General features: G+C 53.8%; 1 protein-coding gene across 10 annotated transcripts in view; it reads left to right on the top strand.

Annotated features, from left to right (window-relative positions):
* The window catches only part of WIZ (WIZ zinc finger), a 1,545,343-nt gene that overhangs the window by 1,372,523 nt on the left and 158,205 nt on the right, over positions 1–14,615 (top strand). The window lies entirely within an intron of this gene.

Raw genomic sequence — 14,615 nt, 5'->3', positions numbered from 1 at the left:
AAACCTGTTACAGGGAATGCCATTCCATTCCCCAACATCTGCCCTTCTCAGGACTGATGCAACTCTGTCGGGCTGGGGAGGGGCTCACCTAGCGGACTGTCCGCCCAGAAATCTCTACTGCACATCAATGTTCTAGGACTCAAGGCACTACAGTGGACGCTGAAAGCCTTCCTCCTGGTATTAGCCGGGCAGGTGGTGACCATCCAGACGGACAATACGACATGGAAGCACGAGGTCAGAGATCTTGTCACAAGGGGCTCAACTGCTATGGGCATTGCACCACAGAGCTCAAATCAAAGCGGAACATCTTCCGGGAGTGGACAACATCCTAGCGGACAAACTAAGCAGGGATTAAACGACATATCATGAGCGGGAACTAGCCGAAAAGTCCAACTAATATTTTCTGAATGGGGTCATCCACAGATCGACCTCTTCGCCACCAAAGCCAACAAGAAATGCCACGAATTTGCCTCCAGGTACCCAGAGCATTGATCGTTGGGAGATGTGTTCAGTGGATTGGACAGGGACATTCCTTTACGCCTTCCCCCCCACCTCTCTCATAGCGAGAGTGCTGCGCAGACTGAAGGAACAGAACTGCTCAATGATCCTGATAGCGCCGGATTGGGCCCGGCAGTTTTGGGACTCAACCCTGCAGCGCCTCTCCCGTTGGCCCCCGATTCATCTCAAAGCTCACAGGAGCTTTTGCTGCAACAGAACCGCAAGGTCCTCCACCACGACCCAGCAAGCCTCTCTCAAAGCATGGTTCCTGATCAGCGAATGCTAATGAATCTGGATCTCCCTGCAGATTTCTGGGATATTATCAAGGCGTCTAGGGCTCATTCTACTCGGATCACGTATATCCGAAAATGGACTGGTTTCTCAAAGTGGTGCAAAACGTCATCAGTAAACCCACTCACAGAACCGGTTGAACAAGTGCTACCTTACTTATTGTACTTGGCTAAAGCAGGACTCATCAAGGTTCATCTATCGGCCATAGCGGCATATGCAACAAATACAGATAAACAGTCATTGATCACTCAACCGGCTGTTAAGATCTTCCTGAAAGCGTTGATGCGTACTTACCCACCTATGCCAACATCTGTCCCAGCCGGGAGCCTAAACACAGTACTGTCAGCTCTCATGGAACCACCTTACGAGCCTATTTATAGATGAGACATTACATCCTGGAAAACGGCTTTCCTGATAGCCATCACATCTGCCAGGAGGATCAGTGAGTTGCAAGCTTTGTCATCAGAACCTCCCTTTACCTTGTTCCATAAGGACCGCGGCATTCTGCAAACACATCCAGAATTCCTTCCTAAGGTCTTGTTGGAGATGATTCTCTCAGAGCGCATTGTTCTTCCAACTATCTTCCAGAATCACACCTCTGATGCAGAGGGCTTTGCATTCACTAGATGTGGCAAGGGTTCTAAGGTTTTACTTACAGAGAACTAAGGAGTTATGCTCCTCTATCAGATTGTTCATTGCTTTCTCTGGCCGCACTAAAGGTCAGCCCATTTCAAAACAAAGTTTGGCAAGGTTGGGTTTCTCAATGTATCACCCACTGTCACCAGTCTAAAGGCGACCCACTCTCCAAACTTCCTTCTGCTCACTCCACCAGAGGGAGAGCGGCTTCAGTGGTGTTTCACACAGAGGTAACATTGAAGGACATATGCAAAGCCGCTACCTATAGCACTCTGCACACGTTCGCCAAACATTACTGCCTCACAGAAGATGCCAACAAAGAGTCTGCAGTTGGCCAGGCAGTGCTTCGCCACCATTTTGCAGAAGGTAGCATCCCGCCTTTCCCTGGGTATGTAACCTATGTGTTGCTGTATGGCAAAGGCTTGCAGAAGTTTATTTCTGCATATCTATGTTTGTGATGTTTGTTAATCTGCTTAGAATCACATGCTGTGCATAGTCCGACATCCAGTGGTCACTGCGGAGTATTGCATTTTGTTTTTCGTAGTTGAAAAGGGGATGTCGACAAGGCGTGTCTGTAACACTATCCCTATAGTGCCGTGCAGTGTACCCACAACCCCTCACGCGTCGAGGTCCCTCAGATTGTTTTTTTCCGCCCAGTTATTGATCGCCTTTATGCAGAGCTCCTCGAGAGACATTGCGAAATCATTTCCTCGACCCTTGGTTGTTTATTATTATTAATTATAACACATAGATCCCTCCCTCGACGTAGATGCCCAGCTGTTCTCTGCCGAGCAAGATCTTTGACGGAGGTACGAGCGGAGGAGATCCTTCGGCGCTGCCGAACACGTGGCCGGGCCTCGCCGGCCTAACACAGCAGGGAGAGTGGGGTTGTTGGTCATTTCTTTGTTTCTCCAGCATGGGGTCTGGCATGGATTCACATGCTCATGAATATTCCCCGTCGTCAGGCTGGGAATCCTCGGTAAAGAAAAAACCAGTATCAGTTTCGTTTCTGATCTGTCTTTCGTAGTAATAACCAATCACTGGTCTCTGCGTCATACTGATCACAGCCAATGACTGCCCTCTACCTAAGCACCGCCTCTGGCAGCCATCTTCAGATTTTTACCGCACGTTCCTGTGTTGGGATCCTCGTGCTATTGCTCTCGAGCGTTAGTGCTTTTTTTTTGCGCTTTTTCACAAAAAAACTTCGATTCTTTCGGTCAAAAGAGCCTCAAGCTCCACCGATCCTACATCCGATCAACGGGGACCCGTGTCGGATTCATCTGTGCCCCTCAAGGGTGAAGATTTCGTCGAGCTACGCTTCGGAGGACTCCAGAAGCTTCTCAGGCCCGGTCTCGGAGATGGCCCAGGAGAAGGGAAGCTCGACGCCCGGAAAGCTGTTCAGGGTCTGCCCTGGATGCCAGCTGCAGAACGTCTTCAAGGAGGACGAACACTCTTTCTGCCTTTACTGCCTTCATGAGGACAAGACGCACGTGGAGAAGGACTGTGCGTTTTGCGGCAACATGTCGGAACGGACCATGAAGGACCGCCATCAACGTCTCGCCAACTGGCTGGAGGGTAAGAGCCCGTCTGGCGAGAAGAAGAAGAAATCCGAGCGGTCTTCTAAGACCTTTGAGGGCGCCCCGGCGACGGGGGCCCAACATAAGGCCAAGCACCGCGAGTCCGCTGGAACCGGGAGCGCCGAACGGTCGGGCTCTACGGGCGCCAGGCAGGGCGCACCCTCCCCGGCACCATCAACCACGAGCCAACGCTCTGGGTCGGGTAAGAGGAAGGCCGAGCACCCGGCGAAGCTCCTGGAGAGGCCCCGGTCGAGCTCTAAGGCAGAGGAGGAGCGTGGCAGTGCCCCCTCCCTCAAGGATAAGGCGGTGAGCGCACCTAAGGTGGTGAAGGCCTTGATCCATCCGACCAAGCCCTCTATCGAAACGGTCGCGGCGGCCCTGGCTCAGCCTGTGGTGGCTACACCAGTGGTGGCGACCTCAGGGCCCAGAATCTCCCTACCTCCTCGGAGGGAGTCTTCCTTTGTGCCCATCGATAGGACCCCCGTGAAACCCTCCGTGGGGAAGAAGAAGGGGGGGCAGGGCGTCGTCGTAGATTCGGCCTCAACCTCAGAAGAGGAGCTGATCGAGGTCTTAAGCCACGGCCTAGGCGTGGAAGAAGGCCAGCCTGTCGGAATGGACCCCGACGCAGGTGACGACGACGACATCGTCGAGGATACCGACGGGGCCCCTGCTCGCCCGTCGGATTCCCCTCTGCCAGCGCCGCAAGACAACTCGGCGGCCATTTTGTTGGCCATACAGTCCTTATGCTCCGAGATAAGGACGAGGCTACCGTTACCGACGGAGGAACCTCTCCCGTCGGGGGATCCAGAACCGGGACCTTCTGGTGTTCCCCCTACCAAGAAAAGAAGGATCCATCCACCACCTCCTTTTCAACCGTCGCGCCCCGTCCAGCCCTCCTCCCCGTCCACCCGAGGGGATGATACGGGGACTGACACGGCAGCCACGGGTACGGACGACGAGGCATACGACGAGGATTTTCCGTCGTCGCCTCCCACCAGGGCTTCTCCGCCCGACGAGATCGGATCTTTCCACTCCATGATCTCCAGGGCGTCCGAGCTTTTCCAACTCTGCCCTGAGGAGAAGAAAAAGGAAGGCTTCCTTTATCAGCGGCGCGAGGCCAAGAGGAAGACGGTCCTCGCAGTGCCTCTGTTGGACGACATTTGGGATGAGGGCCTTTCCCTCCTCAAGAACCCTTCCACGACGCCAGCTAGAAGAGACCGGTACGAGAAAAAGTACCGGGTCCCGGACACGGCCCCCCTATGCCTCCGGGCGCAGCCTACCCCGGACTCCGTCGTCTCCGCGGCAGCCAGGAAGAAAGCGGGGGGGGGGTGCGGCCTCCACATCGACTTCCCCGCCGGACGGCGAGGGAAAGAAATTGGATGCTATGGGACGTAGAGTCATCTCGTCGGCAGCGACGACGATTAAAGCGGCCAACGCCTTGGCTATCGTGGCCCGCTACGACAGGGAGCTCTGGTACAAGATAGCTCCCCTGCTGGATTTTCTGCCGGACGACAAGAGGGCGGAGGCCCTTGAGATCCTGCAGGAAGGTGAGGTGGCGTCGGACCACGCCATCACCGTGGCGACGGACATCGCCGACACTGGGTTCCGCCAGCTGGGCAACGGCGTTTGCCTTCGACGTCGTGGATGGCTCAAAGCTACGGACTTTCGGCAGGACGTCCAGACCAGAGTCCTGGACATGCCCTTCGACGGGAACAACCTGTTTGGGAAGACAGTGGACGATTCCCTTCAGGCCATCAAGGCGGATACTGAGACGGCCAGGGCCCTTGGAGTCCTGCAGCAACGACGAAGGCCCTTTTGGAGCGGCGGAGGCAAGGGCGCCTCCAAAGGTTCCGGCGGCGGTTTCGCTTCCTACCGTCAAGCGGCCCACTCGTCGTCGCAAGAGGCCTACAGAGGACGAGGCAAGTCTAGCGGACCCCGCCGTCGTCGCCAAGGAGGTCAGGGCGGCAAGGCCGCGTCCAAGCAGGATTGAACCGGCCGTGGGGTCGGGCCCCCACTGAAGCACCCCGGTGGGAGGCCGGCTGGCGGGCTTCGTCAGCGTGTGGGAGTCCATCTCCACCGACCGTTGGGTGCTGGACGCCCTGGCCCGGGGCCACGCGCTCGAGTTTCTAAGAAGGTGCCCGCGCGTCCCCCCCGTGGCCAGGAAAGAACTTCACGTCCCTCAACTTCTCCTGGAGGTAAAGGCGATGCTCAGAAAGGGCGCCATCGAACTCGTCCCAAAGAGGCTTCGGGGCTCCGGAGTCTACTCGCGATACTTCCTCGTGAAGAAGAAGACGGGAGGATGGCGCCCCATCCTAGACCTGCGACGTCTGAACAAGTTCATCAAGGCGCAGAAGTTCCGGATGGTCACCCTCCAGCACGTCCTGGGTCAGCTGGAGGAAGGAGACCTCCTATCGTCGTTGGATTTGGAGGATGCCTACTTCCACATTCCCATCCTAAAGGGGCACCGAAAATTCCTCAGATTCGTGGTCCAAGGGCGTCATTATCAGTTCAAAGCCCTTCCCTTCGGACTACGGTCGGCACCCAGGGTATTCACCAAGTGCCTCGCACCGGTGGCGGCGCAGCTGCGCCGCGAGGGGATTCACGTCTACCCCTACCTGGACGACTGGCTCATCCGCGCCAAGACGAGGGAGCTCGCCGTGGTCCACACGGCAAGGACCGTCCAACTCCTCACGGACCTGGGATTCTCCGTGAACTACGCCAAATCCCACCTGGTGCCCGCGCAAGTCGCACTGTTTCTGGGAGCGAGGCTCGACACAGTGTCCCTTCTGGCCTCCCCGTCGGAGGAGAGGACCAGGACCATCTTGGGCAAGGTGCAACGGATGTTGGTGGCCGACGCGGCCAAGGTGAGGTCCATCAAGTCCCTCCTCGGGATGATGTCTTCCTGCATCTACCTCATTCCCATGTGCAGGCTCCGGATGCGCCCGTTGCAAGAATTCCTGGATGCGCGCTGGATCCAGACGACGGGCAGCTTCGAGGAAAGGATCAAGCTCGACGAGAGTTTCCGACGAGCGATACGGTGGTGGGGCACCCGCGCGCATCTGACGGCGGGCATGGACTTCCAGACCCCAGCCCACCAGGAGACTGTGACCACGGATGCCTCCCTGGAAGGGTGGGGAGCGCACACCGAAAATCTGCACGCAAGGGGACTCTGGCTCCCCACGGAGAAGTCCCTGCATATCAACGTCCTGGAGCTCCGTGCAGTGTTTTGGGCCCTCAGGTCCTTCCTTCCGTCCCTCAAGGGCAAGGTGGTGAGGATCTTCACCGACAACACCACCACCATGTTTTACATCAGGAAACAGGGCGGAACCAGGTCCCCAGCGCTGTCCAAGGAGGCGCAGGACCTGTGGCATTGGGCCGTCGCCCAAGGGATTTTTCTGGTGCCGTTTCATCTGGCAGGGATAAAAAACACCATCGCCGACTCACTCAGCAGGGAGCTGCGCTCGTGCCACGAGTGGGAACTACGGCAGGATCTGGTGGATCGCCTCTTCCGACGGTGGGGCACACCCCAGATCGACCTGTTCGCGACGGCGACGAACACCAAGTGCCGGAGGTTCGCCAGCAGGTTTCCCCAGACGAGGAGCATGGGCGATGCTTTCTCGTTCCCCTGGGAGGGCCTGTTCCTCTACGCGTTCCCTCCCTTGCCTCTGCTAATCCGGCTCGTCAACCAGCTCAAGAGGTCACGGTGCAGGATGATCCTCGTCGCACCTGCGTGGCCGAGGCAGATATGGTTCCCGGACCTTCTGGACTTGTCAGCGTCCCCGCCGATCAAGCTGCCGGCGGACGCGGATCTACTCTCCAGGGAAGGAGGCGCCATCCTCCACCACGACCCGAAGTCGCTGAACTTGCAGGCCTGGCTCCTGCAGCGCTAGAGTTTTGAGGATACGACATACCGGCCGATTGCAGAGAGGTTCTTGCAAAGGCCAGGGCGTCCTCGACTCTTAAATGCTACGGACACAAATGGAAGAGGTTCTCTGTCTGGTGCCACGCACAGAAGATTAACCCTCTACGGATTACGGCTCCCCAAGTACTGCCGTACCTGCTGACGCTGGCCAAAGCTGGTCTGGCACACGCGTCCATCAAGATTCATCTTGCTGCGATCTCCCGATACACCAGAACCACGGGGCGGACGTCCTTGTGGTCTCATCGTCTGGTGAAAGAGTTCATGAAGGGACTGTTCAGATCGTTCCCGCCGGTGAAGGCTCCGGCCCCGGCGTGGGAGCTCAACGTGGTGCTGACCAAGCTCATGGGACCTCCGTTCGAGCCTCTGCACTCGGCCCCGTTGAAGTTTCTATCGTGGAAAACAGCTTTTCTTGTGGCCATCACCTCCGCACGACGAGTGGGAGAGATCCAGGCCCTTTCCTGCAAGGCCCCGTACTTGACTTTCCACGACACGAGGGTAGTGCTCAGGACGCACCCCTCCTTCATGCCCAAGGTACCGTCGGACTTCCATCTCAACGAACCCTTGGTGTTACCTGTGTTCTTCCCGTCGCCTTCATCGCCGGCTGAGAGGACTTTGCACTCGCTGGATGTAGCTAGAGCGCTGAAGTTCTACGTGGACCGCACGAAGGGTTTTCGGAAGACGTCACAACTCTTTGTGAACTTTGGACCTGTCAATCAGGGGAAGGCTCTCTCGAAGGCTTCCATCTCCAGATGGCTCTCCGGCTGTATCATGTGCTGTCACCGGTTGGCAAACCGACCGCTGCCTGGCCGTCCGAGAGCCCATTCCACCAGAGCGATCGCAGCTACCACGGCGTTCCTATCTGGTGTGCCCCTGCTGGACATATGCAGGGCTGCTACGTGGAGGTCGACGCACACCTTCACGAAATTCTACTGCGTCGACCGGGATTCCAGGGAGGAGTCCAGGGTCGGCCAAGCAGTGCTGCGCAACCTGTTCACCTGAGGTGAGCCTGGTGAGGAGGTAAGATGCTTAATGTTGAGTTGATGTGATGCTTAATGTTGAGCCTTTGCCACCTCCCGTGGTTGGGCATGTGTGTACTGCTATGTATTCTTTATTCATGAGCATGTGAATCCATGCCAGACCCCATGCTGGAGAAGGAACAAGTTACTTACCTGTAACTGTTGTTCTCCAGCATGGGTCTGGCATGGATTCACATGCGAACCCTCCCGCCTACCCCTCTGCGGCTCTTCACTTGGTCATACTGCCACTTCACGTGCTTCCAAATCTGAAGATGGCTGCCAGAGGCGGTGCTTAGGTAGAGGGCAGTCATTGGCTGTGGTCAGTATGACGCAGAGACCAGTGATTGGTTATTACTACGAAAGACAGATCAGAAACGAAACTGATACTGGTTTTTTCTTTACCGAGGATTCCCAGCCTGACGACGGGGAATATTCATGAGCATGTGAATCCATGCCAGACCCATGCTGGAGAACAACAGTTACAGGTAAGTAACTTGTTCCTAACACTCTGAGAATGCCTTTCTCTTTCCCCTCCCTCTCTTTCGAGGTCATAATCACATTTCATGCCCTCAGCTATGGAGAGGACGCCCTTTAGGTTTTGCCCGCGTTGCAAAGGCAAGTTTACCTGGAAGGACAAGCACAAATGGTGTAACCGTTGCTTGCCCCTCGATCACAAAGAGGACGGCTGTGCGGCCTGTAAATTACTTAAACCCAAAACTTTAAAGGACTGCAGGGTCAAAAGGTGGGCAGCCTATGCGATGTCTAGGTCTGACTCCTCGCCAACTGCCGCCGCCGCCGAATGTGGCGAGGACAGTGATTACAAAGCCTCCGCAACGAAGGTTGTAGACCTCTCGAAGGAGCGCTCCCGCTCCTCATCGTCCGTCCCTGGCCCCGACAAGCCCGGCTCACGCCCCGCTTATGGGGATGAGCACCCCAGCGACAAGGACGAACACAAGAAAACACATAAGCACATACCCCACGGCACGCATTCGTTGAAGACGAAGGCAGCCATAGCGTCAACGGAGGCGTCGGGCCCACTGGCATCTTCCGCCGACCGTAAGGGTCGCAAGCCCTCCCGGCAACCGGCGACTGGGCTTTCTGTAAATAAGGGCGCTATGGCCAAATCCTCAGGCGAAGCGCCTCGCAAGAGTGCGTACGTTGCCAGTAAAGACTCGGCACCGCCTAGCGCGACGGCGAGCGATTCCCTCGACGGAGAAGCTGATCGCCTCGCGCTTATAGCTTCTAAAGACGGCCAAAGACGGACGACGGGTGACACGTCGAGAACCGCTCACAAGGCCAAAGAAACGCCGAATACGCCGGAGGGTAGGCTGGCACAGCTCCCACCGTCGACAGAAGACCGTAGCCAGCGAGAGGGTTTCTCAGAAGGCGAAGGGACTCTATCTTCGACGAGAGGGAACTCCCTTTTCACTCCCAGACCGCTCTGGCCTACCTTACTGGACTGCAGAGGTTCCAGTCATGTATGGACAAGCTAGACAGGTTCATGGCCATCCCAGAAAATAGGACACCCAAGAAGCCAAGGGATGTACTCCAGGAGGGGCCATGGGCTAAATACCCGAAGCTCTTCAACCCCCTACAGGAAGAGATGAACTCTTACGACCTCACTGAAGAGGACTCTCACTTCCAGGAAGAGGATGAGTTTGTGAATAATGAAGACCAACAAAGGGGAGGATTTCATGATGACACGAACATAGGTGAGGGCTACGAGGAGGACCCAGGTGAAGGTGGCTAACAGGCCTGGCAGTCGCCATCAGGGTCTACAGACCCTGACATTATAGACCTTTCTTCTCCTCAGACCACACTGGTCAGGAACCCATCTCCAGTAGACGATCAGCCAACCTTCAATGCGCTACTGAGGAAGGCAGCAGCGCATTTTGAAGTTGAAACTGGAGAGGTCACCCCAGATACTGATTTCGTCGAAAGGATTATTAAAGAAAAACCTCCCACTAGTCAAACTATTCCTATCCTCGCCTCGGTTAAGAGAGGATTCACCCCATCGCTGTCCACTCCCGCGCTGGTAAGAGGGGTCAATCCAAGAATTGAGAAATTGTTCTCACCCTCTCAGTCAGACCCATTATATATCGGGGGTCCCTCAGTCCCAGACTCCTTAGTAGTGACTAACACAAGGAAGAGGGCTGGGGTTACACTGTCAACCAGCGAGGCACCCCCAGATAAAGAAGGGAAAAAGCTTTATGCCTTGGGCAAAAGAATTTCCGCCTCGGCAGCGTTTTCAATTAGGATTTCCAATAATAATACATTGTTGGCAAGCTTTGCTGATGCTCAATGGGGAAAGCTTAAGCAGGACATCGAAGAAGCCCCTGAACCTCTTTGTCGTCAAGAGACTCAATGGAAAATGGCGTCCCATTCTGGATCTACGAGCTCTCAACAAACTGCTCAAGAATCTAAAATTCAAGATGCTTACACTCCAAGAGGTGATCCGATCGATACAACCAGGCGATTATTTGTTGTCGCTAGACCTTCAGGACGCATACTTCCATATCCCGATGCGTCGACGACACAAAAGATTTCTACAGTTCGTCGGACGAACCCACTATCAGTTCAAGGTCCTCCCATTCGGACTGAAGTCGTCTCCCAGGACGTTCACAAAATGTCTGGCTCCAGCAGCAGCCTGGTTAAGGAAAGAAGGTCATCATGTGTACCCTTATCTGGACGATTGGCTAGTGAGGGGATTGTCTCCGGAAAGGGCACAGGAAAGTCTGAATGCCACCATGTGCCTCCTACAACGTTTGGGCTTCGCAATGAACTTCGAGAAGTCCTCCTTATCGCCATCAAGGACCTTGGTCTTTCTGGGGACGGAGTTCCAGACGCAGTCAGGACTGGTAAAGCCATCCGTCGAAAGGGTTCTGAGACTACAGCAAAAAGCATCGGATTGGAAAGTCGACACCAGAGTGTCAGTGCGAAGGTACATGTCCCTACTGGGGACCATGCTGTCCTGCATACCCTTAATCAACAATTGTGGTCTCTTCATGAGGCCGATTCAGGAATTCTTGGCGGATCTATGGGCACAGAGTCAAGGGCATTGGTTGGACAAATTGACCATCAACAGCAAGCTCGTGCAGGCGCTTCAATGGTGGAGAGTTTCCATAAATCTGACAAAGGGAATGCCTTTGCTGGAACCTGTGTTCCAGATGACCGTGGACGGATGCTCCTCTAACTGGATGGGGAGCTCATCTGGATTCCCTACAGGTTCAGGGTCGGTCATCGGAGGAGTCCGGCCTTCACATCAATGTGCTGGAGTTAAGGACGGTGCGTTGGGCCCTGAAATCCTTTCTTCCACGGATAAAGGGATCAGTTGAATGGATCATGACAGACAACACAACAACGTTTTATCTAAGAAAGCAGGGAGGAACTCGCTCCAGAACTCTGTCGACCGAATCCCAGGAGATCTGGCATTGGGCCCTCCAGCAGAAGATATATCTATTGGTGTTCCACTTGCCAGGAGTCAAAAATGTGCAAGCAGACTCTCTCAGCAGGGAGATGAATAGACTACACGAATGGGAACTGAACGACCAACAACTACACTGTGTCTTCGAGAAATGAGGTTGTCCGGCCCTCGATTTCTTTGCGACGAGACAACAGGAAATGCCCACAATGCGCGAGCAGGTGGCCACAGACAGGCTCAGTAGGGGAAGCGTTCTCCTTCCCGTGGACGGACAAGTTTCTGTATGCTTTTTCCCCATTTCCGCTCATAAGTCGGATGCTGCAATGGATCCACAGATATCCATGTCGGGTGATCCTGGTGGCCCCGTACTGGGCCAGACAAGTGTGGCTCTCCGATCTACTCCATCTTTCAGTGGCAGAACCAATGAGGTTCCAGAAGATCCCGAACCTTCTGTCTCAAGAGAAAGAGGTTGTTTGGCATCACGACCCGGACAGCCTCAGTCTGACAGCCTGGCTCCTGATTTCTCTGAGTTTGGTACGTTAGCGATTCCAGCGGACTGTCGTCGCATTTTGCAAGCTGCAAGGGCGCCGTCCACGAACGCTTCATATTCATACAAATGGAAGAGATTCTGCATATGGTGCGCAGGTCAACCAGGTTTAGTTCCTTTTAATATCACACCGGAACAGCTTCTACCATACTTGCTACTCCTGGCTCAAAAAGGCTTATTTACTCGGAAGAGACATTCAACTCCGTTATTTAGTGACCGGCTGATTAAACATTTCCTTAAAGGATTGTTCCGAACCTTTCCTCCCACGAAAAAGTTTCCTCCAATCTGGAGTCCTAACCTGGTTCTGGCAGCGCTGATGAAGGCCCCTTTTGAGCCGATGTCATCATTGACATTTTTGTCGTGGAAATTGGCTTTTCTGGTGGCTATTACTTCGGCTCGACAACTGTCAGAAATACAAGCATTAGTGATCGATCCACCGTACTCGAGGTTTTTCAATAATAGTCGTGTTGGCTGCTAATCCTCATTTCATTCCTAAAGTGCCTACCATGTTCCATAAGCACTCTTCTATAGTGCTGCCGACGTTTTTTCCAACACCTTCGTCTGTTGCGGAGAAGACTCTCCATACATTGGACGTGAAAAGAGCTTTAAAATTTTACCTCCATCGCACTCAAAGCTTCAGAGACACGAGGCAACTATTTGTGGCTTATGGCCCTTCGGCTAAAGGTAAACCGATCTCAAAACAAGGACTAGCCCAATGGGTGTCGCCTGCCATTTCTTTTTGTCACTCAAAAGCCTGAAAACCGCTGGAAAAGCATCCAAGGGCCCATTCGACGAGATCCACTTCTTCGATGACGGCATTGTGGTCCGGAATTCCGCTGGGAGATATGTCAGGCGGCTTCCTGGTCGATACCACACACGTTTACCAGGCATTATTGCCTCGAACAGCAACATGCTGAGGATACACAGATGGGTCGTGCAGTCCTACGGCACCTGTTTCAATAAGGTAAGCCCCAATTAAGGGGTTACATCCTTCGGCTAATGTACTTAAAGTGTTGTGCTTTCACTGTTAACATACTATAATGTGATGTTTCGCCATTGTAAATATGCATTATGGTTATTGTGATATTGCTTTGCATACACTCCTCCAACGTTGGGGGATACTGCTATACAATCTAAGCATGTGAATTCATGAAAGATCCAATGCTGGAGAAGGGAATAGTTTCTTACCTGTAACTCCATTTCTCCAGCATTGGTATCTTTCATGGATTCACATGCGCCCACCGGCCTCCCCTAAGCATGCAAACCAGAGCTCCCCCCCACACTACTTTGGGGGCCGAAATCTGAGGGAGCCGCGGGGCAGGGCTATTTATACCTCTGCGTCCTAGTGGCGCTGGCGTACGCGGCCCAAAACGACGTAGATAGGACACAAAAGTGTCAGAAGTTTTTCTATGGAAAATGTCTATATAACTTACCGAGGATTCCCAGCCTGACGGGGAATATTCTAAGCATGTGAATCCATGAAAGATACCAATGCTCGAGAAATGGAGTTACAGGTAAGAAACTATTCCCTTCTCCAGCATTGGTATCTTTCATAGATTCACATGCGCTCACCCACCTCCCCTGAGAGGCTTCTCTTGCGCTCAGCATCCATCATACTGTAGTCACTAAGGCTCAAAATCTGAAGTTGGCTGACTGGGGCGAAGCTTAAGCCCTGCCATATTCAAGCATGTGAATCTATGAAGGATACCAATGCTGGAGAAATACAGTTACAGGTAAGTAACTAAGACATCCCCTTGGATTTCACGCATCATGTTGAGCATTCTTCTCTGCTCGATTGGATGTCCCTGACCTTGTATATTAAGTGTCACTAAGGTAATATGGGCCATTTTGTGGGGTTTTTTTGCGTTCTGGTGCAGTATATGTTGTGAGTATTCTGGTGGGTAACTATGTAGGGGTTAGTAGTAGTGAAGCACTGACCAGTCTACTTCTAGGAGCACACGTCCCATATGGACTCGAACATGAGCCCTGATTAACCCTTAAAACGAAACTATGTTGGGTTGGCCTGATTTACCACAGTTTGCCAACAATTGGCAACTATGCCTGCACAGGGGAGCAGGGGTGTGAGTGTGTGGTCTGGTCCCCAGCCGCTCCTGCCGCATCCTGCTAGGGATGCCTTTCGCAGCCATGTGCTCCCCTCGAGGCGCATGGCTGCCTCGGTTGGTTGGGAGCTGCTGTCCAATGTCTGGTCTTTCCCCGTTAAGTTGTAATATGGAGGTAGATTCACTGCGGCAGGTGCCTGGATCTAGGGTGTCTGAGCGTTTCTGGGTTCTGACGCACGTGGGAGTCCGTGTTGATGGGGAGTTCAATGTGGTTTGCCGTAATTCAATCTGTTATCTGTGGGTCGGCCCCCAGCCCTTTGCCTCATGCCTCCTTTGTACCATTTTCCGCTCAATTGTTGCCTCTAGGCTGGCCGGGGGGGGTGATAGTCCGGGAGTTGGGTCTCCAAAGTGTTCTACAGAGTGTTAATGTTATCCACCAACAGCAACTGCCAGAAATGAGCCACAAATCTGTGTACATATGTCACTTCCTCTGTTAGAAAATGTTTCTTTTTGCATCTTTCCTTCACTTGCTTCAGTGGAGACCCCCTGCACATTTGCTTTGTCTGGATCCTGATTTTTGGGTTTAGTTGAAGTCCTTTTGCCTCACTCGGCTGTGTCTCCCACTTTATTTGGTGCTTACTGTTCAG

The sequence above is a fragment of the Ambystoma mexicanum genome, chromosome 3q (genome assembly GCF_040938575.1).
Source record: "Ambystoma mexicanum isolate Mex_15411 chromosome 3q, UKY_AmexF1_1, whole genome shotgun sequence".
Lineage (NCBI taxonomy): Eukaryota > Metazoa > Chordata > Amphibia > Caudata > Ambystomatidae > Ambystoma > Ambystoma mexicanum.
The sequence above is the reverse complement of the archived record's forward strand: the minus strand, read 5'-3'. Positions and strand labels throughout refer to the sequence as shown.